This window comes from Sminthopsis crassicaudata, chromosome 2 (assembly GCF_048593235.1).
Source record: "Sminthopsis crassicaudata isolate SCR6 chromosome 2, ASM4859323v1, whole genome shotgun sequence".
NCBI lineage: Eukaryota > Metazoa > Chordata > Mammalia > Dasyuromorphia > Dasyuridae > Sminthopsis > Sminthopsis crassicaudata.
Genome location: NC_133618.1, coordinates 170,968,439 through 170,995,129, shown reverse-complemented (window position 1 = coordinate 170,995,129; position 26,691 = coordinate 170,968,439). Strand labels below are relative to the sequence as shown.

Genomic DNA, 26,691 nt, shown 5'->3' with positions numbered 1-26,691 from the left:
AAAACAACTGGAAAATTGGAAAACACTTTGGTAGCTACTATTATCTTTGATAATAGGATAACCCCAACAAATGGTATGTTGGAATAGACCATCATTACATGAAGGTGCAAGAATCTTATAGACTGACTTGGTAATATCTTACTAGTAGAATACACCATGTCTTCTTCTCTGTTCCCAACTCTCATCTTTGATCCCAAAGCTCTTTCTGCTCTTCCAAGACACTACACAAACTGCTTTGTGTTAATTGCTAATTAGCTCCTCTTTGCCAAAAAAGAAAAAAAGAGGTGGCAGAGAGAACTTTGTCTTTAAATATTCTTGTCCAATAGTAGCATCCATTGTCTCTAGTGAAAATTATTGTTTATTTTAGAAATTCCAAGGTCCCTGGATTCCAAGATCATTCTTGAGCTTGATATAACTGCTCTCAACCACACTATTGTCCTTTGCTCTTCCTTAGAGCTTCTCTAAATGTCACATATACGTGGAGCCGAGTGTGGAATAAAGAATAGAACAATGGTCATCTGTGAAGTCCAGGTTAGCACCCTGGGTACCTTAGAATCAGCCGGAGTCAGGATAAGCAAAAGTCCTTGGTCGTTATTCTTGGTCTTTAGGGGTAGAAGTGAAGGGAATGGACACAGGTTCTCCACTACCTCCCGTCTCTTCGTCTCTCACCCAAAAGTGACTCTGCTAGTCTTCCTTCACCCCCTAATCCCTCCTACGATTATCTGTATACACCAAAAGATGGAGCCAGCACAGGATAGTGGGAAGGGCCATTTTCCAAGCACAGGCTAATAGAGTATTGTCCAATGGCTCCGTGGTCTCATTCCACTGCACCAACTCAAGAGTTTCAGCCCTTTACAGTGATATTCAGCCACTGGAAATTGGGCTATTTCAGAGTTCCCAAAATATACCAGACTTCTCAGAATGCATTAATAAGAGGAAGGAATAAGTATATCACACCTACTATGTATAAGGCATTGTGCTAAGTGCTTTTTTTCAATATTATCTCATTTGATTTCAAATTCTTCTGATAAAATATATCTCCTATTGTAAAAGTCTCCTCTGTAAAATAAACCAAAATTTTATATGGCTACAATAACTTCATGCTAATGCCCTAAGGGATCATAATCCAAGCAAGACAAACTGAAATTTCCTGAGTGAAACAAAATCTTGGATTCTTTCCCAATAGTGTGTTTTTCATGTAGCAACATCTCATATCTTGAGCATTAACTTTAGCTGTTATTTTGTACGAGTTGGGAAATCAAGAGAGTTGTTATACCACCCTCTCTAGCATGATGAGTCATGCTTTCCGGGAGGGTTACAACATACCTCGGCATATTTCAGAATATTTTTCTCCTGACACTTGAAGAAAACACAACTACAAACTGTGCAGGCTGCATGTCTGAGTCCTTTGCCAGGATGGAGGAGGAAATTCAAAACTGCGGTTGAAGGAGACATGCTGGCTAAGCTGGCCACTTGCATCTTAGACCTATGGCTTGCCTTGGCTGTTTCAACTACTCTGTATGTGATTTTTTTAATGGTGGCCAGCTTCTTCATTTTCTTATTTTCTATTTCCATTTTCTCACTGGAGAGAGAAAGAATACTGAATCCCAACAAGAGGAGAATTTAGATTCTAAGGTCCAGCAACACGAGTGGGAAGAAATTTCAGAGAAATTTGTCACAGGATGCTCCATATCTTTTTTGGTCAACAGAAGAGAAATCAGTCCTGACAAAGGAATATTCACTATCTGGAAAGAAAAAAGAATTCATTTCATCTAACAAGGTGTATCTCGGGACTTTGAGAAATTTAATCAAAACCAACATGGATCTAAAAAGGTATTTTTAAGGGCAGGAATATAGAATAATCAGTTTGATTCTCTCTTATATGTGGGATAATGCAGGGATATTTTTCCTCTCATTAATTTCTCTACTCTTTTTGGGATATCTCAATCTCTAGGTACCAGGGACATATTGTTCAATTATTTTGATTGTATGTGACTTTTTGTGACCTCATTTGGAGTTTAAATGGCAAAGATACTGAAGTCATTTGCCATTTCCTTCTCCAGCTCATTTTCCAGAGGAGGAAACTGAGGCAAACAAGGTTAAGTGACTTGTCCACAGTCACACAACTGAATCTTCCTGACTTCAGGCCCCCTTACTTAGCTGTCCTAATCCATTATTATTACTCCATTGTTTAAGGGTGGTATTAAGAGGTGTTTGTGTGTGTGTGTGTGTGTGTGTGTGTGTGTGTGTGTGTGTGTAAATAGTCTCAGGGGATGGCTAGCAATGAGCCAGGGTAACTTAGAGCTGGCTGAACACACTTTGAAATATTTTTTATTCTTGGGAAAAGGAGTTAAATATCTCTCTGCATACAAAGTTTTCATTGTATTAGTGAGGCTTCAAATTAACCTCATCTTCTCTAGGATAAGGATGTTGAACTGAGGGAATTAGAGAGAAGATAATTAAGTCTGAATGGGGAAGGCCATAGACAAATAGATCTGAGACATGAGGTCATTGACAGAAAAGTGAAATAAATGTAGTCATAGGGAATGAGATATAAACATATAGAAAGCCACTAATTCTAGGTCTTTTATTTCCTTTCAATATTTCATTTCATAAATTACACATAAATTACCTTTTCCTGGTAAGTTTAAGGCAAAAAAACATGTTCCTATTAAAGATCTCTTCAAGCTAAGAGACCCTGCCCAAGAGGAGTGCTGGTCCTCCACTTCCTTGGGATATTTGCCTTTCACTATTTCCTAACTTCACATATGCTCTATTTTCTATTCTATATTTCTAATATAAGAACTCAAAGTCAATAAGAGCAGACTTTTACATGGTGTTTTAAGACTTTGCATGTTTCATCTGCTGCATACAACAATGATGGGAAGTAGGTGCTGTGAACCCTATCTTACAGAAAAGAAAATAGATCGAGAGAGGTTGTGACTTCCCCAGATTGCAATGCTTGTGATCACAGTGTCGAAGCTAGGCTTTGGGCTCCCCTAGGCCTGATTCCAACCTGACCCCTGTATCCATGATGACACCTAGTGGCCCAAACAGGAATCTTTCAATGAGAAGCGAAAGGGATCTGGGGAACAAGAACCTACTAAAGTCATATAATGTGACTGCTTTTAATTTTTGTCCTGGAATTCCGTTTACTTTTCTGATTATGGTTATGATGTTGTAGTTACAGTGAAGTAAAGGCTGTAAGCCTCCATAGTGACCTTTTTGTTGGCAGCAATAATTCCAACAAGTATGATCCTAAGTAATATCTGATAGTGTCTCATTGACACTCATTCTTGGTCATGTTTGGCACTGTGTGTGTGTGTGTGTGTGCACATGTGTAAATTCACTTCAAAGCATAAAACTCTAATAATAGCAGTAATAATGATCTCCATCCCTCTTGACCTCTTGGCAGCCTTTGCCACGGCAGATCATTCTCTTCTCCTTGGTATCTCTCCGATTGTTCTCTCTCTGAGTTTGTGTGATTTTTCTCTATCTTCATTTCCTCCTACTTTTATGACCAAACAAACTTGTGCTCAGTTGTCTTTATCTAACTCATGTCCAGTACTGGGTGTGTCACCATGGCTCTAAGCCGGGCCCTTTACTCCCTCTATACTATTTAACTTCATGATTCCATTAGCTCCCAAGAATTCAGCTATCATCTCTATGTTGATAATTCTCAAATTTCCTTATTTAACCTTGGTTATGCTTTAATACTATATTGGAATTACGGTACGATGTGTCCAACTATAACTGACCGGGCCAATACAAGCTTGGAAGGTTGCAGTACAGGTTGGAGTATGAATATTTGGAGCGTGCATCTCACATTTCCTTTGAGCCACTACAATCTCCTTGCTCATAGAGCTCAGTGCCTTCTTTCATGTGGACATACCATGCGAGTGGTCTTTTGATAATCTCCCTGCCACAAATCATTTATAAAACTCTTCAGAGAGGATCCTTGTATTGTTTCTTCTAAACTCCATGTGAGTGCTTGCCTTGTATTTTTTTTTATTTATTTATAATTTTTTTCACAGTATATATGCATGAGTAATTTTTTAAAATAATATTATCCCTTGTATTCATTTTTCCAAATTATCCCCCCCTCCCTCCACTCCCTCCCTTTGATGACATTGCCTTGTGTTTTCTGCAAAACAGTCTTATAGATAAACATAATACATTTGGCATTTGAACATATCCAGTTATACAGAGCTGTGCTCTCTGCATTAGAGTTTGAATATCTGGCAATTTAATTCAAGAAAAACCTCAGTGATCAATATCTTATATTTTTAGGTTATCTTCAGAATCTTCCTAAGACAATTCAGATGCAAGGGTTTCAGTTTCCTGTCATGACACTGGTTGACTGTTAGGTTTCAGAGGTATACAAAAATGAAGTCCTCACAATAGCTGTTGACCATTAGTTTGGTCTTATGGGAGCCTTCCAAGCACCGAACTAGCTCTGGCAAGTGAATCAGCCTCATGTGAATCTGTGTGTCCATCCCTGGGAAGTATACTGCTAAGGTAAGTGAAGTTATTAACAACATTCCATTTCTGTCTGTCTCTTCTTCTTACGATGACAAATCCTATTAAATGCCCATGTTTGCTGTGAGGATGTGTCCACAAAGTTTTATTATGTTTAAATAAATGGAAGACAGTGTTGGGGATGAGGTTGTGGGATGCACAAGCTGTTGATTTTTCTGACTCTGTTTCTCCCAAGGAATTGTCATGTCTGGTGGTCTGTCCCTTCTCTTGTATTAAATACAAGATTATAAACTTGTCCTTTTGACAGATTGATGAGGGTCTCTGAGTCTTCAAAAATGTTTTCTTTGACCTCATCAGGACTCATCATTGTGGGAACATAGGCACTGATGAGGGTTGCATGGTGCTTTCCCACATGTGAAAATCACATTATCCTGAGCCTGGCATTTACTCCCTTTGGGAGGTATAGGAGCTTTTGAATAGATTAGTTTTCTTTGCAAAACCTTTGCCAGATTCATGACACTCACCTTCAATGCAGCCACTTCAGAAAACCATGTATTCAGTTCCAACTTTGATAAGCTGGTCTTCATTTGCCAAATAGAAATGCTATTTGGATGCAATACCTCCTGAGTCCTCTCACAACAACAGCTGCTACTCATTTTTTGGATCTACTGGATTTCATATAGTCCATTAGGGTGTGCACATTCTATGTACAATAGTGAGCGGAATCATCTATGCAAAAGTTTGTGTGCCTTTTTTATGTGTAGACTGCAGGGTGGGTTCCCCTCTTGCTACCATAGGCAGGCTAAGATTAGGTGAAGCAGACAATTTTTAGAGCACTTTTTCCAGCCCCTTCCTCATACTAGGAGGTAAGCAGTGTAGTCCTTAAAAAGCTGTTCAGATACTCAAGGGGAAGCCAAATCCCTCTCCTGCTTCTAGTGAGGAAACAGCCCTGTGACCTGGGCTGTCAGTGGGTAGAGTTGTGACTACAGCTCCCAGTGTATCTGCACCTGCTGCTTTGCCACTTTGTCACAAGACTTTGAGATAGCTAAAAGTGGTAAACTAGTATAGGTGATGTCTTTTGATTTGCAAATAAATTGGATTTAATTGAAGCAGACTTCCATAAAATTATCTGTCTCACTCTCTCTTCTAGAGTCATCAAAGTCTAATGAAAAGACAAATTCAAGGCAACTGACCATGGTCTGGAAAACAGCTGGTGACCTTGGAATCTTTGATGTCTAACCAGGTTCTGAACACATCATAATGCTTGCTGCAGCCACTTTCATGGACATTGGAACAGCTTGTTCTTATTGAGCCATTCCACCAAGGGAAGTTATCATTTGCTTGAAGTAGACACCTTTTAACTTATTGAAAGGTTTGAGACCCCTCAGTTACCTTCAAACCTGGTTTAGTTCATCTGGCCAGATAGTTTTATTGGGCTGGGGCAACCTCAATTTCTTGGAGCCACAATTAGGTGAACCCCAAAGGTAGAAAGCAGCCTTGAAAAAAACTAAGTAGTTCTCACAACAGAGGTATATAGTCTTAGCTAAATATAACTTATACCCCTTATTCAAAGTAACTCTCTTCTAAGCTCCAAATTTATGTCCAATTGCCTAATGGGCACCTTGAATTGGATGTCCTATAGAAATTTTAAACTCACAATGTCCAACGTTAAACTCATTATCTTTTCTTCCCAAATTCTCACTCTTTTCATACTTAACTGTTGTTGTTGTTTCATCATTTCAGTCATGTCTGATTTTTTTGTGACCTCATTTGGGGTTTCTTGGCAAAGACACTGACATTTCTTTCTCCAGCTCATTTTACAGATGAAGAAATGGAAGCAAACAGTTAAATGACTAGCTTGGTGTCACATAGCTAGTAAGAGTCTGAGGTTGGATTTGAACTTAGAAAGATGAATCTTCCTGATTCCAGGTTTGTCACTCTATCCACTGTGCCACTCTGCTCTGTAAATTATTTTGCCAAATAGAGGACCACACTAGCTACTTTTTTCTCTTCAATAACAATTATCAAATGAGATCATGTGTGGGACATATGTTGTTCAGTCTGACTCTTCAAAACCCCTTTGGAGTTTTCTACAGAAGATGTTTGCCATTTCCTTCTCCAGCTCATTTTATAGATAAGGAAACTGAGGCAAACAGGGTTAAGTGACTTGCCCAGGGTCACACAGCTAGTGTCTGAGGCCAGATTTGAAGGCAAGTCTTCCTGACTCCAAGGTTAGTGCTCTATCTGTTGTTCCATCTAGTTTCCCCACTTCTCACATTTTATTGGAATTTTCTCCTTCCTTGTCTCCAACTTTGGCTTCCCTAGTTTCCTTCATATCCCAGCTAAAAGCCCACCATCTGAAAATATTTCCTGATCCCTTTAATGCTTATACTTCCTCTCTGTTGATTATCTCCAATTTATTATGCCTATACCTTGTTCGTATTTTTCATGCTGTCTCCCCTTTAAATTGTGAGCTTCTTGGGAGCAGGGACCATCTTTTTTTCTCTCCTAGAAGAATGGCTGGCACATAATAAAAATTTAACAAATGCTTGCTAAATTGACTTAATAATAACAAAATATTTATAGAGCACTTTCCTTGAAAACAACTTTGCCAGATAGGTAGTATGCATATCATTAACTAAACCTTCGTGATTTAAAGCAAGAAGAGACCTTAGTGTTCATCTACTCCAACCTATTCATTTTATAGACTATGGTAGTAAGTCCCAGAGAGATAAAGTCATGTGTGTCTGGTTCCAGGGAAAGTGGGGTTCAAACCTATTATTTGAAAGTTAGCTGAGATGAGCTACGTAAAGTCAGCCAGTAGTTTTCTGATGTCAAAACATATCACTTGTTATGTATTCCAGAGGTCAATAAAGGACAGAGTTCAGAAGAACTTATTTCTTAAAATATATTCTCAGCTTTAATTTCCCTCTAGTCCATGGACCCCACAAACAGTCAAAGAAGCCTTGGATTGATGGAAAGATTTTAGGGAGTCCATGAACTTTTTTAAAAAGTATTTTGATATATGGGCTTTTCTTTGTAATCCTCTGTGACTGGTTAAAAGTTCCAGAAACACAATTTCTGAGTAGCCATTTTATTACTAATGCCAACATTTTAATAAAATAGGTCATTAACACTCTTATTGCAGAAAACCATCATGGTGGTGAGCTCAAGGCTTAGGTGGGGCTTGGAGAAGTGGTTATTCCAGAGGGTGACAATCAACTTTGATAATTAATAAGTAATGAGAGAAAATGAATATTACAATGAAGGACAGGACTTATTCCAGTGAACTTTGGTTATGTTATTTATTTTTAAGTTACTCAAATTTGGGCAATCTGTTCAAATAATGTATCCCTACCCAAATCTAAGCAGAGAACAATGGAATTCCCTATCTGGTAGAATCTGAACAAGATTTTTAAGAAATCTAATCCAGTCTCATTATCAGTAATTCCTTCTAAAACTGAACTTTTGATATGAGGACTTTAAAAAGGGAGGAGAAGATTGTTAGGGACTCTAGATCTTCCTAAATCATTAGTTACTAATAGTCACTTCTCTCACCTGTGCATTTTGTTTTTCACTTGAAAACAATATTATGAGAGGGGATTCAGAATCATCAGATGGCCAAAGGGTTCCATGGTACAAAAAAGAGTAAATCCCCGTTCCATTGCAATCTGTTTACCTGCTTACAATAGACCAGTGGATTAAGAGTTCAGAACAAGGAAGTATTTTTCATGATCTAATTTCCTTCTTTTTATTTTTGTTTTGATTCTGAACTAAGCTGATACCAAATAAGAAGAGCATTACGGTATACAAAATTGAATAGCAAGGGAATTATACATGATGGTGTAAATATGTTTCATGAACAGCTTGCTTTTATTTTTAATAACATAATAAACTCAGTATGTTATTTTTGTAACTGTCGTGTGTGTTTGTTTCTTAAAGACTTTCATTTTGTTCTCTTCTCCAAAGATCATAGTTTCTTAATTTCTTTTTCTATTTTGGTAATCCCATTGCTGTCCCCACTAATTCGTTTATTTTCTTCCAATATGGTCATGACTATATATAAGTTCTTGGTTATAGCTTGTCTTTGAATTGGAATCTCTTTGGAATCTTTGTGGAATGATAACCTAATTCTAGCTGAGTAAACTACTTTTTTTCTTTTACAAAGTAAAAAATAATAGTTTGAGGTTCATATGCTTTTACTTCTTTTTTTAATTTATTTTTAAATTAATTTTATAATTATAACATTTTTTGACAGTACATATGCATAGGTATTTTTTACAACATTATCCCTTGTACTCCCTTCTGTTCCGAATTTTCCCCTCCTTCTCTCTCCTCCCCCTCCCCTAGATGACAGGCATTCCCATACATATTAAATATGTTATAGTATATCCTAGATACAATATATAAGTGCAGAACCGAATTTTGTTGTTGTTGTTGTTGCAAAGGAAGAATTGGATTCGGAAGGTAAAAATAACCTCGGAAGAAAAACAGAGTAGGAGATCATTATACACTTCAACAACAATACTGTATGAGGATGTATTCTGATGGAAGTGGATATCTTCAACACAGAGAAGATCTAATCCAGTCCCAATTGGTCAATGATGGACAGAATCAGGTACACCAAGAGAAGGAACACTGGGATATATTTTTATTTCAAATTTTGTTTCTATTAATACCGTCTGGTTTTGCATCACTATTTTTTCCAAATATATCCTTCTCCTCCTTCTTACTTAATGAGCTATCTATTCTAGCAAAGATATTTTTTAAAGAGAGGGAAGAAAAAAATTAAACAAAACTATCAATTATGTCTAACAGTATATGAGCAATATTTCACACTGATAGTACCCCATCATTGCAAAGAGAGGACAGAGATGCATTTTTCAACTCTTCTCCATGGACAACTCTGGTCATTACAATCTTTAATTTCTTTATGTTATTCTTTGCATATTCATAGTTATAATTATTGTATATATTGGGTTTTTTTTCTGTTTCTGCTTAATTTACCTTTCGGTCTCCATAAGTGTCTAGAAGCCATTTGTAAAAATAATTATTTATCTACCCATTCTATACTTTGTAGAATAATAGAATCTTAGAGTTGAAGGAAATCTTAATTATCATCAAGTCCAAGTGAAAGACTTTCCTCAATATATCCTTTCTCCAATATCCAATTAAAACATGGTAAAATATTCTTTGATGGAAACTTCACAATGAAGCAGTCCATGTTTTGTTTTTCCTTATTTATCTTGGAAATTCCTTCATTACATGGAACCAAAGACTGCTTCTCTATTGCTTATCATTCAAATTATCTAGTTTATATTTCTGGATCAAAAGAAAAAAATAGCAATCTGCTGAAAATGACATTAAAAAAGGAAGAAACTATCATTCTTTGAATTTCTCAGTTGTTGTTCAAGATCCTGAATAATCTTACCTCTGTAGATAATAGGATTTAGCACTTCTAGGTACCAAAATTATGCGTTTTACTGAGCACTTCAACAAAAATCTCTTAACAGATCCCCTCTATCTTCTTGTACTTTATTAGCTGATCAGATGCATGTGGAAAGTCATTTCCTAGAAGCTTTCTCAATCTGGGAACCATTGCCAATTTTTAGTGAAGTACACTACTTTATTAGAGCATTCATAATGACCAAAATGCATTTCCAAGGCACTGACCCAATTATACAGCACATCAAAAATTTAATTCTGCCCAAAAAGACTCACACAGATGTTCAATAATTTCCCAGTGGACATTGTTATTTGGAAGGTCAGGTGAGTTTAAATATTTGGAGAAATCTATCATCTTGTAGCCAATATAAATATAAGCCCAAATGTAGAGATACCTTAATAAATGAAAGCTCTGAGAATACATTTCCTTTTACTGAAGGATTGAGACAAATCAGTGGGTTAATATGTTAATAGCAGCAATGGCTAAGATGATGAAAGCTGTATTTCTGTCTTCTTAACCAAGTTGAGGTAGGAGCCATGACAACTAAAAATAGAACGAAAGTTGTAACGTGCTCTCCTGGCAGTTACAATTACTATTCTGTCCTAGACCCACCGGAGTACCTTTGACCACTGTCCTCTGCAGTGTGAACTCTACCCGGCTCGCCTCCTCTGAGGCCTTCTAAGGTCTCTGGCCACAATCTCTTGAATCTATAGCTTAATAACCGGTAGCGCACTCAAGAACAACCACGTGTAATCTTAAAAGCCTTTATTATACCTACTCACATAATGCCCTGACTGATGCCCTGACTTGTTGGTTCCCGAGTGAACACCTGGTCAGAAGACCCATGTGTTCACTACCAAAACCCTTACCTCTTTTGGCTACCCATCTTGTCTTGGCCACCCAGGCTAGGGAGCCAGGGTCAAGAGCACGAGGTTAAAGAGGGCGGTTGCTGCCTGCAGTGGGCTTACATAGGGCCTGTGAGGTCACACACACAGCCAATCAGCGAGAGAGTCACCCATTACAAAACTATCTCAATATGGCCAGGATCCCGCCCAAGGGCAGTCCTAATATCTACAGAAATTATTTCCGGGCCTCAATCTCCCGATGCACTGTGTCCGCCCATTTAAAGGGCCCTTACAATTCCCTTTCTCTTGTTTTGCGGGAACCGCACATCTCACCAAGCTAAACTTTTAGCACCAGCTACAGTTCACTTGATCCATGAGATGACAGTGTTATGCCCAAGGAGGTACAAAGCGGCAGATCAGTAAACAGAAGTATGACAATAAGAACCAGGCTCAACAGTGGCCCAAATGTTCAACCCATTCATCAAAGTCATACTCGAGATAATAAGCCAAAGAGGTTGGATGCCAATGAGGTAGGATGTCAACACTGAGGTGGGAAGTCAACAAGGTAAAACATCACAATTCTAGTTAACAAATATCAGTAGGTAGGTTGTCACAATTCTAGTTACATTTATCACAGTTCTAGACCAATTCTAGTTTCTTACAATTTTCTGTTGCACTTTTCACACTCCTAGAACAATTCTAGCTTATCACAATTCTCAATTGCACTTGTCACAATCCTAGAACAATTCTAGCTTATCACAATTCTCTATTGCACTTTTCACAATCCTAGAGCAATTCTAGTTTATCACAATTCTCAATTGCACTTTTCACAATTCTAGAACAATTCTAGCTTATCACAATTCTCTATTGCACTTTTCACAATCCTAGAGCAATTCTAGTTTATCACAATTCTCAATTGCACTTTTTCACAATTCTAGAACAATTCTAGCTTATCACAATTCTCTATTGCACTTTTCACAATCCTAGAGCAATTCTAGCTTATCACAATTCTCTATTGCACTTTTCACAATTCTAGAACAATTCTAGTTTCACAGGTGCACATAAGCAAAGTCATGTCCAGTAACATTGTCTCAATAACAATGGCAGGTGGGTGTGTTGGTTTTTCACCCACTAATTTAAAAGCATAGTCCTTCAATAGAAAGCATAGGGCAAAGCCTCTTCCCAGGCCACCATATGGCAAGTGGCCACGGGAGAAGCAAGCAGGCCCATTGTCCATTTACAGTCTTTATATTGCGTATCACCCAAAACAGTCCATTTCAGCTGCAACACTGGAACTGTGTCTGGTGTCTCTGGTCACGGTCAGGAGGGGCATCGCTGCCATCAGCGTCTGAAGGGCTGCTGACATCTGGCTGGTCTCTCTGGACTGTTGTCTGGTCCTTCTCTTGGATCCCCACGTTACAAATGTCTCTGGTGGGGATGAACTCTGCTGCTGGATCTGCACCTAGGAAGGAATGTCCCCGGGGCCCAACTTGGGCCTTTCCAAATGCCATCCAGGCCTTTCCACATCACAGTGGAAACAAAGTTGTTGTCAAAAAGATTAACAAGTCAGACAAAAGTCAGTCTGTCACTTAGCTGCACTTTCTGTGTATGCCCGAAGTGCATTGCTAAGGTAAAATGCAAAGAATTTAAAAATGTAAAACCAAAATAATTTAAAAGTGTAAAACCGAAATAGATTAAAAATGTAAAACCAAAATAACTTTAAAATGTAAAATCAAAATACTTTGAAGATGTAAAATCAAAAATGTTTAAAAATGTAAAATCAAAATTTAAAAATTGTAAGCAATCACATATCCCAAAATTCCCTTCTCTTGTTTAGAAGAGAAGATCTTGGGGATAGTCTGTGCAGTAATGACTTTACTAGAACACTCTGGCTATATCCCTGAATTCTTTTGCCTAAAAATCAAAGTTTGAGTTTCTGATACCGAATTGTACTTCAGGAGTGTGAATCAATAAATCTGATATTTTCCTCCTGGGTCAAAGATCACACACTGTCTATTTATTCTAGTGATTAAAACAGCAATTTTCCAACCCATTCTAGACATAAACACTGTTTTATAAGTACCCGTAGGGGGTTGGGAAATCAAGCTCACCTGTGGAAGTGGAAAATCCACGAGGTAAGAAAAGAGGAGTTTCAACTCTCCAAAGACGATCCTAGCAGTTTTACAAGTATAAAACTCCACTCTCTCTAACTGCAAGGTCTTATCCCTGTAAGGTTTCTTAGAAATTAACTCAACTGTATTTTTAAAACTTTTCTGATTATACTCAATACCCCACAATTCCTTTTTGCCTTGGGCCATAAAGCCCACTCCTGTCCTTTGAAATGAAGACACAGGAGTTTTGAATGGATTAATGGGCAGTGCTGATGATATTATCGCCCTTCCTTTTCCTCCTCCCCCTTCTCCCTTGGCCCAAGAAGGTGAGGCAGAGGGAAGAAGAATTGGAAAATCCCCCAAAGGCTGATTCAAAATCAAACCTGAGCTTTGCACATAAAAAGAACTAAACTTCTTCTCAATGGAAGAGTAATCAATACATTCCTTAAAACAACAATGCAGGAGGTAAACCAACAAAATGCTAAGAAGAATTTCTACAACTGAAGTCCGTGTGGTTCGTTTATTTCCTTCCTTAGTTTCAGCCACTGGTTTGAACTCTTCCTGTTCTATCTGTAGTAACCTAGCTTTTTCTTCTTTCTCTATCTCCATCTGTAGTTTAACCTGCAATTCCAGCATCTCTTGCTGTGGCATTTTATACTCTATACTGTCATACATACGCATTAGCTCTAGGTTGCTCCCTCTCCTAGCTCTATTTACTGGGTGTGGGGATAGCCTTCTGGGAGCTTGATTACAAGCTTCCTGCTGTTCTTCAGTGGTGATCTTTGTTAAAAGATCTTCCATCTGGCTCTTTAACCTCTTGATATAAGCATTATGTTCAGCTGTGTCCTTGAGTCTGATCCCAGATTTACCTGGGTCCATATTGCTTCTCTGTCTTCCCTCTTAAGTGGCGTTTCTACCGGATCTTTCAGAATCTTAATTCTGAATATTAAATATTTTCAAAACCTGATAATTCCTGATGCGTCCACGTTGAGCGCTGCTTTGTACCTCCTTGGGCATAACACACTGTCATCTCATGGATCAAGTGAACTATAGCTGGTGCTAAAAGTTTAGCTTGGTGAGCTATGCGGTTCCCGCAAAACAAGAGAAAGGGAATTGTAAGGGCCCTTTAAATGGGAGGACACAGTGCATCGGGAGATTGAGGCCCGGAAATAATTTCTGTGGATATTAGGACTGCCCTTGGGCGGGATCCTGGCCATATTGAGATAGTTTCGTAATGGGTGACTCTCTCACTGATTGGCTGTATGTGTGACCTCACAGGCCCTATGTAAGCCCACTGCAGGCAGCAAGCGCCCTCTTTAACCTGGTGCTCTTCACTCTGGCTCCCCAGCCTGGGTGGCCAAGCCAAGATGGGTAGCCAAAAGAGGTAAGGGTTTTGGTAGTGAACACATGGGTCTTCTGACCAGGTGTTCACTCGGGAACCAACAAGTCAGGGCATCAGTTAGGGCATTATGTGAGTAGGTATAATAAAGGCTTTCAAGATTACACGTGGCTGTTCTTGAGTGCGCTACCGGTTATTAAGCTAGTAATTGTAACTGCCAGGAGAGCACGTTACAGAAAGTGATCCTTTTATGTGGTTCTGGAGGAAGGCATAATTAAGCAGGACTTCTTCATTGCTGTCAATGTAGGTAAGTAGGTCTTAGCTTCATTGCTAAGGATATAGGTGTGCATACTTAGATATATCACCTCTCCCATTACTGGGGTTAGAAGGGTAAGAAACCCATACCTGTCTCACCTAAAGGTGAATGAATCGAGGTTAGAAGAAGGTGTTCTGAGGCAAAAAACAAGGAAACAAGGAAAGAGTCCTTGTCAAGATGATAAATTGAAAGAATATCCTGAATTAGCAAGGTAGGGAAGGCATTCTTTTCCTAGAATATATTTCTTTATCTTTTATGTTATTTCTACCTCAGAAAAACAAAGATTGTGACAATAAAGTGAATTTATGTACTCTCATTAAAGAGCTATTTCAAGTATATTTAAATTCAGTTTTTAACTTGCTCTCTAAGTAGTAACAGAGAAAGTTCCATAAACCTGAAACCCTGCTATATGTGAGGCACTGTATAGGGAGAAGTGAAGAGTGAATGTATTTCAGGCATAGGAAGAAACCAGGGTAAAGTCTATGAGATGGGAATTTCAATGGCATGTGTCAGACACAAAAAGAAGTCCAGTTTGGCTGGATTTTTAGAACATGGGAAAAAGAAGGTTGTGAAATGAGGCTGGAAAGATAGGTTGAACTCTCTCCTAATGGCTTTCCTGGTATTTGCCATATTTCCTGAAGCATAATAGAGAATCAGTTTGATTACTAAGTGTAGAATGGTTACTCAAATAAATGGCATTTAATTTTATGTCTATAACACAAAAATTGACAATTAAAGAAATTATCTAGAAAATTCAGATCAATATCCCCTCCCCATGTAAAAGCCTGTAAATGTATAGAAACTTGAAGCAACATGGTACTTTTCTTTATTTGCTGCACATGAACAGCCATGTTGATTTCTCACACCATCTTATATGAATAAATTTATATACTGAAAAAAAAAAGATAGGTTGAAGAACAGGTTTTGTTTTGTTTTTAAAAAACAAGAAAAAAAAGTATGCTTTTATCCACATTCAGTCTCCACAGTTCTTTGGATGCAGAAGGTTCTTTCTGTCATAAGTCTATTGGAATTGCTTTGAACCACCTCACTGGTGAAAAAAGTCAAGTCCACCACATTTGATCATCACATAATCTTGTTGTTGTTGTGTGTTTTACTTATTCACTTAGCACCAGTTCATGTAAATCTTTCCAGGTTTTTTTGAAATCAGCCTGCTCATAATTTGAACAACACAGTTTTCATGAAATTCAAAAGCTAAAAGAGAGGATGCTATATATTATCGAAGAGAAAGTAGAAAGCCAGTGAGTGGAGGAGTGAGATGATCTGATCTATGATTGAGGAAAATTAGTTTGGTAAGAGATTGAAGGATGGACAGAAATGGGGAGAGAGACTTTAGGCAGAGAGATCAATTTGGAAGCCGTCATAATGATGGCAAGAATGGATGAGATCTGAATTAAGATTATGGCTGTGTCAGTAAGAAGAAGGGTTCAAATGAGAAAGATATTGTGAAGGTAGATGTGGCAAGATTTGACAACTTATTGAATATATGGCATAAAGGAGAGTCTTTCTCCTATATTTCCTTTAAGACAGTGTATATATGAGTGATATGTATGCATGTGTGTCTATATATAAAGTGTATATATGAACCAGCCTATATAAGAATTCTATCTAACTCCATTTATTTGGTAAGGATAGGCCTCTCTGCTTTATATTTTACTTAATATTCATGATAAGCATTCAGTAAATGTGTCAATCTCTTTTATTTATTTTAACATATATACATGAAGCATCCAGGTATCTTAAAAAGACCCTTTCTGGATTAACTTTTTTAGAATCAGTTTTAAAAATACTAATCAGAGTAGCATCTTGTGTTTGCTACACATGTTCTTCAATTGTATTAAATATTTTACTGTGGAATATTAGCTGTGAACACCTTGAAATGCCTTTATCCAGGATGCTCATGTTTTCCTCAATTTCAAAGTTTCTTGTTCAAATAAATTAAATAATTTTAACATACAAAAAATATAAATAAAAAGCTCACAAATCACCATAGCAGTCATGTTTTAGGTAGCGAGTAGAGTATTTCAAAAACATCATGGCCATGAAGATGTTTTGACTTAGAAGCTAATGAGTTTTGTGACTTTAGCTTTGTTCTAATCCCTTGCCAGTGTTCAAATGATTTCTTATATCAAAAGGTTGTAAGAGACAAAGGACTGGAGACAGATTATATATAATGCAAATGAATTGATTTGTCTGGATTCACAAAAACATCAAGAATTAATATGAAAAACACACTATACTCACTGAAATAGTAGGAAAACTAGACACACGAAACAGTAGTTGATTCTTTTTTTGGTAGCAATTTGGTAATTTTGCATGAGATTATCACCCCTCTAACACACATATACACACACACATGCACACGCACACATTTTCAGTATTTTTTTTTTGGTTGTTTTTTTTTTTTTCTCTGAGGCAATTAGGGTTAAGTGACTCGCCCAGAGTCACACAGCTAGTAAGTGTTAAATGTCTGATGCTAGATTTGAATTCAGGTCCTCTTGACTTCAGGGATGGTGCTCTATTCACTGGGCTACCTAGCTGCTCTCTCTTTCTTTAGATACTCTGAGAATTTATCCTTTACAATTTTCCAAGCTATGTCACCTGCAAGATGAACATCCTCTGTTATACTTAATCTAGATTTAGCTACCTTTCTTATTGTCTTCTTCAGTGTCATTTTGACTGTGATTTAGAATTTGAATACATTAGGAATTCTTAAACCAGGGTCTGTGTATTTTTTTAGCTGGTATTTTAACATGTCCAGTTTCCTTTTTAGCCCTTTGGATTTTATTTTATGTATTTAAATACATTATTCTGTCAAAGGTGTCAATGATACAAAAAAAGGTTAAGAATTGCTTTCAAAAGTCTTAATGTCCTATGTCTCCTTTCCTGCTACTTTGTTGTGGTGACTTTCAATGTAAAAAGAAGACTATGAGAATTTGTATTTGTATTTGTTTCATGGGTTATCATGGCCCAAAAAATCAATCATCTAGTGACCAAACTCTTGGGGATCAGTTTCTCTTTATTGAGTGAGTAGAGCTTGTACTCTGTAGTACCATAATACTGTATCACAGTATAACCTAACATAGTAGCTTCTGTCAAAGTGGAACCTAATGAGGTAAAGCTCTGTTATATCCTTTCAGAAACCAAGAGTCATCCATGACATGAAGAGGTACTGGAATAGAAGAGGAGTGTAAGCCTCAAAGCACAATTTCCTCAACATGATATTTCAAGACTATCAAAATTTGTTTCAACTTTATTTTTCTCAATTTATTTCATGTTATTCTCCTCCATTTGCTTTATATTCAGTAAAACTGGCCTACTTGCCATTCCTGGAACTTGGCATTTTGTCTCCCTCTACTGTGTCTTGTATGTATTTCAAAATAAGTAAAAGAGGCATTTTCAGTGAAAACATGTTATAAGTATTAAACAAAACACAAAGCAGAGAGACCTATCAATGCAAAAAGTATGTAATTGGATAGAAAAATTATAGAGCTGTTAATACATTAATGAATTATTATATATGGTATATTATATGTATAGTAATATTATATACTACTATATGTATATTGCATAAACTAAGATGATATCCACACACGTATGGGGTATGTATGTATATGCATGTACTACATATGTGTAAGGGGTGTGTGCATGTATATGTGTATAGGTGTTCTACCCAGAATCGGAACTACCCCAAAGTGTCTAAAGGTCAACTCATGGACAAATAGCCATGTACATATATTTTGGACCTGTTTCCTTGTATATGAAATAATGTAACTGAACTGAACTTCTCAAAGATCCCTTCTGTTTGTCAAGTTCTTTGATACTAAGTATTGATATTGAGTATATTTTTTGTCCCAGAACTGCAAAGATTATAAGAGCGATGTTTGTTAGGCTCATCCCCTTTTCTTTAGGAGTGTTCATTCTCATCCATTCTAGAGAGGATACTGACAGCACCTGTGCTATTGTCCATAAATGTGCCACCACATGGTATACTCCATAAGTTAGCAATAGTCAATTGCACAGATTATAGCATAATTCTTAACGGTATTTTTCACAGTCAAATGGTTTAATAAAACCTCAGAGTTTAGCAAGTATGGTTTCATTCATTTTTAATGTTTCTATGAATCTAATCAATCTAGTTCATTTACATTTTAAATCATCTATTGCTAGTCTTTTGTTTCTTACAACTAGGAAGAACATCTTTGAAGGAAGAAATTAAATTTTAGTAATAGCATAAGATTAAATCATATTAATTGGCACACAGGTGAAAGCCTCTTCATATCTATTATGAATTTAGACTTATCTCAACTACTACCAAAAGCTGTGAATGATATTGCACTTGGTGGATTTTTGTTGTTCTTGTAAAGATAAATTATTTGGATTGTTTGAATTGGTAAAATGACAATAGTGTAGGATCTGGAGTCTGAAAGGAATAAGAATTCAAATTCTGGTGCTACCACTTACTCTCTGTCACTTTTCTTTTTTGGGTCTTATTTTCCTATGTATAAAAAAGAGGGTTGTACCTGACTTAAGATCCCTTTTAACTGTGAAGAAAAACAACTCAATTTTTTGTTCCATTGTTAAATATACTCAAGAGGGTTTGCACATAAATATGCATTAGGTGATTATACTAATAAACATTTAATTTTGGTTAATTTATTATTTAATTTAATTTGAGCAGCCAAGTGGTACAATGGCCAGATCAATGGGCTTTGAATCAGTAAAACTTTTCCTGAGTTCAATTCAGGCCTTAGATACTAACTAAGCTGTATGACCCTGGGCAGATCACTTAAATTCATTTCCTTCAGTTTTCTCAAATATAAAATGAGCTGGAGAAGGAAATGACAAACTGCTCCAGTATCTTAGCCAAGAAAACCTCAAATCAGGCCATGAAGAGTTAGACATAATTGCAAACAACTGAATAATGACAGAACAGAATACCTGAAAATGTTATTTTTTTTTAATAGCAGCTATAAGTAGATATAATCTAGATTCAACTCCAAAACATCCTAGTTGTATTCACTCCATGTAAATCATTTAACCTTTCAGTGCCTAGAGAACTCTCTAAGACTAAGCTACAGACCAGTTCCTGATGCACCAGGAATTTTTCAGTCATATTCAACTCTTCATGGCCGCATTTGGAGTTTTCTTAGCAAAGATATACTGGAATGGTTTTTCATTTCCTTCTCTAGCTCATTTTATAGATGAAGGTTAAAAGGGTTAAGTGACTTTCCCAATGCCACAAGCTATTAAGTGTCTGAAGCTAGATTTGAACTGAGGAACATGAGTCTTCCTGATTCTAAATTCAATGTTCTATCCACTATGCCACCTAGCTACTTTCCCTCCTTCCCCATTTCTTTCCTTATTAGGAGTTCCTTATATGATTGGTATAATACCCCCTCAAAAAAAAAATAAAGCAGTAGTAGTGTTGTAAGTGACAAAAAAAAAAAAAAAATAAGACAGTTAAAATATAATATAATTTCTTCCAAACATGAAGAATCATGATTGTACCAGTATGGGCACTGCATACTGCAGGTGTCACAGTCCTGTTATGAATTAATTCTGTAGATGGTTGTCAAGAGTTGCATGGCAGACAAATAATCATTTAGATAATTAACATCATAATGAACCTACTAAATTTAGCCAACAAAGTAATCAGGTACTTAGTCTGTTACTGGACCCATATTTTTCAATTTGGCTTGAACAATCACATTTTGTACTCCACTACTGAAAACTGAAGAAAACCGGTCCATATCCATGCCATTATGAAGCATCAGAGGGGAGGACATTTGTACTTTTCTTGAGTACTTTCTGAATACCATAATTGAAAGTTATATTCTTGGAAGCCAATAACCTTCTAAAATATATACATAGGTATAAATGAGAGGTTCTACTTTTCTGTAATGAGTACAACAGTTCTATTCTTTCTGTTGCCACTGTCACTGAGCACTACCTAATATTTTTTCATTCGGTAACTATTTAAATACCCTGCTTAAAACACTCAGAACTGTGCTTGATGTTAGAGTACATACTAAGGTTAGATAAGACATAGTTCCTACCCACTATGTGATTATAGACTAGATATTCTGAGATTTATTGTGACATGATTCCCTTGGAATTTTTGCTTTACTCTTCTTACTTATTTCAGCTCATCCTTCCTATACTTGATTATGGAGAGTGTCAAATATATGGATTACATGTCTTATTCATTTTAGATACTTATTCATAGTATCCCTTTTGGATTAAGAATAAATTAGTTGGGGGGGCGGAGCCAAGATGGCGGAGAAGAAACACACGACTCAGTGAACGTCCTCACTCCCTCACAACCAATTAGATAAATTAAGTCTCAAAATTAGCTCAGGACTGATAGATACCACAAGGACTGGAAGCACGACTTACCAGCTGAAGAGAATCTGGAGTTTCAACAGGAAAGGTCAGTTCTCAGGGGAGGAATAAGAGAGACCAGCACAGACGGTGGGGTAGGGGCACACTGCGCCCATTGCGCTGGGAAGGGCTCTGGGATCAGAGAAGCCACTGAGGTAAAGGAATCTGGCACAGGCTGTTAGCTCTTCTCTGCTAATTATTTAGCAGTTCAGAAGAGAAAGCCAAAATATTTTAAAACTCAGATTAGATTTTCCCCGATCCTGGGGGTGACTCAGCAGAACTCTTGGCACCAGGGGGCGTGGCCTCAGCTACCACCTGAGAATAGTTAAGAGATTGACAAGTGGGTGGATACGGCCCAAGGCAACACACACTGCCTAGCTTAGCTGGAGGGAGTAGAACTCAGCTCCAGGAAGTCCCAGAGAAGCGGAACCTTTGAACTAGGGACCGCGGTTTCTGGCAGACACTTCCAGTTTGAGCACAGGGGCTTCTCACGTCACCTGCTGCAGACATCCACTCCCCACCTGGACACATAGGCTGGGCTTCCTGCAGTCCTCACTATTCTACGCCCTCGAAGCACAGCAGTGCTAATCACCTCTGAGGCACCTCCAGGGAGGGGGTGGGGAACTCTCTCCCAGAGCTCTCTCTTAGCGCGGGCGCAGGGGCCGCTGCATCCATCCGGTCTGGGAGGAAGCTGGTAAAGAAGTAAATAATTTCCTACCCCAGGGACAGACCCCAAAACATTTTTTAAGTATGAGCAAAAAAGCTAGAAAAACCATAGATTCCTTCTATACAGAGAAAGAGCGGGTATCCAACCCCGAGGAAGTTAACAGCAAAGATTCAGAAGATAACAACCTAAAGGGGAACGATTCCTGCCCCCCATCACATAACTCTCTCCTAGAAGAAGCTCTTAAGAAATTGAGGGAGATCGAAGAAAAATGGGGAAAAGAAAGGGAAGTTATGATAGAGAATAACAACGTCCTGAAATTGGAGTTGGAAAAAATAAAGAATTCACAGGAGATGCAGGGAAACAAAATTAGTGAATTAGAAAAGGTTAAAAAAACACAGGAAAGTAGGATTTCTGAATTGGAAAAGATAAAAAAGTCTCAAGAAAATAGAATTTCTGAATTGGAAAAAGAAAATAATTCTCAAAAAAAAAAAAATTAGGGAAATGGAAAAAAATTCAATAGAGCAAAATAATTCATTTAAAAACGAAATTGGGCATTTACAAAAAGAACTAAAAACTGTGAAAGAAGAAAATAACTCCTTAAAAGTCAGGATGGAACAAATAGAAATGAATGATTCACAGAGAACCCAAGAATCAGTCAAACAAAACAAAAAAAATGAGAAGCTGGAGAACAACGTCAAATACTTACTGGGAAAATCTATAGACCTGGAAAATAGATCTAGGAGAGATAATCTGCGGATTATTGGACTTCCAGAAAACTATGACCAAAAAAAGAGCCTAGATTCTATTTTACAGGAAATTATCAAAGAGAACTGTCCAGAGATAATAGAAACAGAAGGGAAAGTAGATGTGGAAAGAATTCATTGAACTCCTTCTGAAATAGACCCTAAAAAAAGAACACCACGGAATATTGTGGCTAAGCTGCAGAATTACCACACAAAGGAGAAAATCCTGCAAGCAGCTAGAAAAAAACAATTTAAATACCAAGGTGCCACAATAAGGGTCACCCAAGATCTGGCTGCCTCCACATTAAAAGGTAGAAGGGCCTGGAACCTGATATTCCGTAAGGCAAAAGATCAAGGACTGCAACCAAGAATGAACTACCCAGCTAAGTTTAGCATCTTTTTCCATGGAAGAAGATGGTCATTCAATGAAACAGAGGAATTCTATATGTTTCTAAGAAAAAAACCAGACTTAAACAAAAAATTTGATCTACATCCACAAGACTGAAGAGAAACAGAAAAAGGTACACAGAACCCTTGAGAACTGTAACTCTGTTGTGGGTATATAAAAAATATTCAAGGATAATTTGATTTTACTGATATAAAAGAAAAAAAGGGGGGTGTAGTAAAGGGAAGGAGGTCGGTTCAGAAAAAGGGGAAGGAGTGATAAAAAGAGGGAAACTACATCCCAGGAAGAGACATAGAAAATACACCATATCTGAGGGAACTTAGTGAGGGGGAGAATCATTGTGTGAATCTTACTCTCATCAGAAGAGGCTCAAAGAGTAAATAATTAACATATTTGTTTTTCAGAGAATTTTCTCTCACCTCATTAAAAGGGGGGAGAGGAAAAGGGAAAAGGAAAAGGAGAATAAGTGAAGGGACTTGGAGGGAGGGGGGAGGGATCCTAAAAAAAAAAAAAAAAAAAAAAAAAAGAGGGAGGGTTGCGCGTCACAAGGGGGGTCTGTAAATTAAATATCGGGGAGGGGGATCAGGGGGGTCAAGGGAAAAAAGCATAATCTGGGGATAATACGATGGCAGGAAATACAGAATTAGTAATTTTAACTGTAAATGTAAATGGGATGAACGATCCCATCAAACGGAGACGGATAGTAGATTGGATCAAAAAGCAGAACCCTACAATATGTTGCCTACAGGAAACACACTTAAAGCAGGGAGATACATACAGAGTAAAGGTAAAAGGTTGGAACAGAGCCTATTATGCTTCAGGTAAAGCCAAAAAAGCAGGGGTAGCTATCCTTATCTCAGATCAAGCAAAAGCAGAAGTAGATCTCGTTAAAAAAGATAAGGAAGGAAACTATATCCTGCTGAAAGGTAGCATAAATAATGAAGCCATATCAATACTAAACATATATGCACCAAGTGGTATAGCATCTAACTTTCTAAAGGAAAAGTTAAGAGAACTGCAAGAAGAAATAGACAGTAAAACTATAATAGTGGGAGATCTCAACCTTGCACTCTCAGATTTAGACAAATCAAACCACAAAACAAACAAGAAAGAAATTAAAAAAGTAAATAGAACATTAGAAAAACTAGGTATGATAGACCTTTGGAGAAAACTGAATGGCAATAGGAAGGAATATACTTTCTTCTCAGCAGTTCATGGATCCTATACAAAAATTGACCATATACTAGGACATAAAGATCTCAAAATTAAATGTAGGAAGGCAGAAATAATAAATGCCTTCTTCTCAGATCACAATGCAATAAAAGCTACATTCAGTAAAAAGTTAGGGGTAAATAGACCAAAAAGTAATTGGAAACTGAATAATCTCATCTTAAAGAATGACTGGGTGAAAGAGCAAATTATAGAAACAATTAACAATTTCACCCAAGATAATGATAATGATGAGACATCATATCAAAATCTTTGGGATGCAGCTAAAGCGGTAATAAGGGGAAATTTTATATCTTTAGAGGCTTATTTGAAGAAAATTGAGAAAGAGAAGATTAACGAATTGGGCTTACAACTTAAAAGGCTAGAAAAAGACCAAATTATAAACCCCCAACCAAAAATTAAACTCGAAATACAAAAATTAAAAGGAGAAATCAATAAAATTGAAAGTAAAAAAACTATTGAATTAATAAATAAAACCAAGAGTTGGTTTTATGAAAAAGCCAATAAAATAGATAAACCTTTGGTAAATTTGATCAAAAAAAAGAAAGAGGAAAATCAAATTGATAGTCTTACAAATGAAAAGGGGGATCTTTCCACCAATGAAGAGGAAATTAGAGAAATAATAAGGAGTTACTTTGCCCAACTTTATGCCAATAAATTTGATAACTTAAGTGAAATGGATGACTTCCTCCAAAAATATAGGCTCCCTAGATTAACAGAGGAGGAGATAAATTGCTTAAATAGTCCCATTTCAGAAAAAGAAATAGAACAAGCTATTAATCAACTCCCCAGGAAAAAATCCCCAGGGCCAGATGGATTCACATGTGAATTCTACCAAACATTTAAAGAACAATTAGCCCCAATGTTATATAAATTATTTGAAAAAATAGGGGATGAAGGAGTCCTACCAAATTCCTTTTATGACACAGACATGGTACTGATACCTAAACCTGGTAGATCGAAAACTGAGAAAGAAAATTATAGACCAATCTCCTTAATGAATATTGATGCTAAAATCTTAAATAAGATATTAGCAAAAAGACTTCAGAAAATCATCTCCAAGATAATACACTATGATCAAGTAGGATTTATTCCAGGAATGCAGGGCTGGTTTAATATTAGGAAAACTATTAATATAATTGACCATATTAATAATCAAATTAATAAGAACCATATGATCATCTCAATAGATGCAGAAAAAGCATTTGACAAAATCCAACATCCATTCCTACTAAAAACTCTTGAGAGTATAGGAATAAATGGATTATTCCTTAGAATAATCAGGAGTATATATTTAAGACCGTCAGTAAGCATAATATGCAATAGAAATAAACTGCAACCTTTCCCAGTAAGATCAGGAGTGAAACAAGGTTGCCCACTATCACCATTACTATTCAATATAGTACTAGAAACGCTAGCCTCGGCAATAAGAGCCGAGAAAGAGATTCAAGGAATTAGAGTAGGAAATGAGGAAATTAAACTATCACTTTTTGCAGATGACATGATGGTACACTTAGAGAACCCCAAAGACTCTGCTAAAAAGCTACTAGAAATAATTCAAAATTTCAGCAAAGTGGCAGGATACAAAATAAATCCACATAAATCCTCGGCATTTTTATATATCACTAACAAAATGCAACAGCAAGAGATACAAAGAGAAATTCCATTCCAAACAAATGTTGAGAGTATAAAATATTTGGGAATCCATCTACCAAAGAAAAGTCAGGAATTATATGAGAAAAATTACAAAACACTTGCCACAAAAATAAAATCAGATTTAAATAATTGGAAAGACATTCAGTGCTCTTGGATAGGCCGAGCGAATATAATAAAGATGACAATACTCCCCAAACTAATCTATTTATTTAGTGCTATACCAATCAGACTCCCAAGAAACTATTTTAATGACCTAGAAAAAATAACAACAAAATTCATATGGAAGAATAAAAGGTCAAGAATTGCAAGGGAACTAATGAAAAAAAACTCAGAGGAAGGTGGTCTAAGTGTACCTGATCTAAAGCTATATTATATAGCAGCAGTCACCAAAACCATTTGGTATTGGCTAAGAAATAGACCAGTCGATCAGTGGAACAGATTAGATACAAAGGACAAAAAAGGGTACATCTATAGCAATCTAATCTTTGACAAACCCAAAGATTCCAACATTAGGGATAAAAATTCATTATTCGGAAAAAACTGTTGGGAAAACTGGAAATTAGTATGGCAGAAATTAGATATGGATCCACACTTAACACCATATACCAAGATAAGATCAAAATGGGTCCATGATTTAGGCATAAAGAGGGAGATAATAAATAGATTAGAGGAACAGAGGATAATCTACCTCTCAGACTTGTGGAGGAGGAAGGAATTTATGACCAGAGGAGAACTAGAGATCATTATTGATCACAAAATAGAAGATTTTGATTACATCAAACTAAAAAGTTTCTGTACAAATAATACTAATGCAAACAAGATTAGAAGGGAAGTAACAAATTGGGAAAATATTTTTAAAAACAAAGGTTCTGACAAAGGTCTCATTTCCAAAATATATAGAGAACTGACCATAATTTATAAGAAACCGAACCATTCTCCAATTGATAAATGGTCAAAGGATATGAACAGACAATTCTCAGAGGAAGAAATTGAAACTATATCCACTCACATGAAAGAGTGTTCCAAATCACTACTGATCAGAGAAATGCAA

At 36.8% G+C, this 26,691-nt stretch overlaps 1 long non-coding RNA gene across 1 annotated transcript; it reads left to right on the top strand.

Annotated features, from left to right (window-relative positions):
• Window positions 1-1,354: 1,354 nt before the first annotated feature.
• On the top strand, window positions 1,355-8,395 carry LOC141555189 (uncharacterized). Its single transcript, XR_012486090.1, has 3 exons — window positions 1,355-1,833; window positions 4,291-4,518; window positions 5,630-8,395. It is a non-coding gene; the product is annotated as an uncharacterized LOC141555189 (long non-coding RNA).
• Window positions 8,396-26,691: the final 18,296 nt, after the last annotated feature.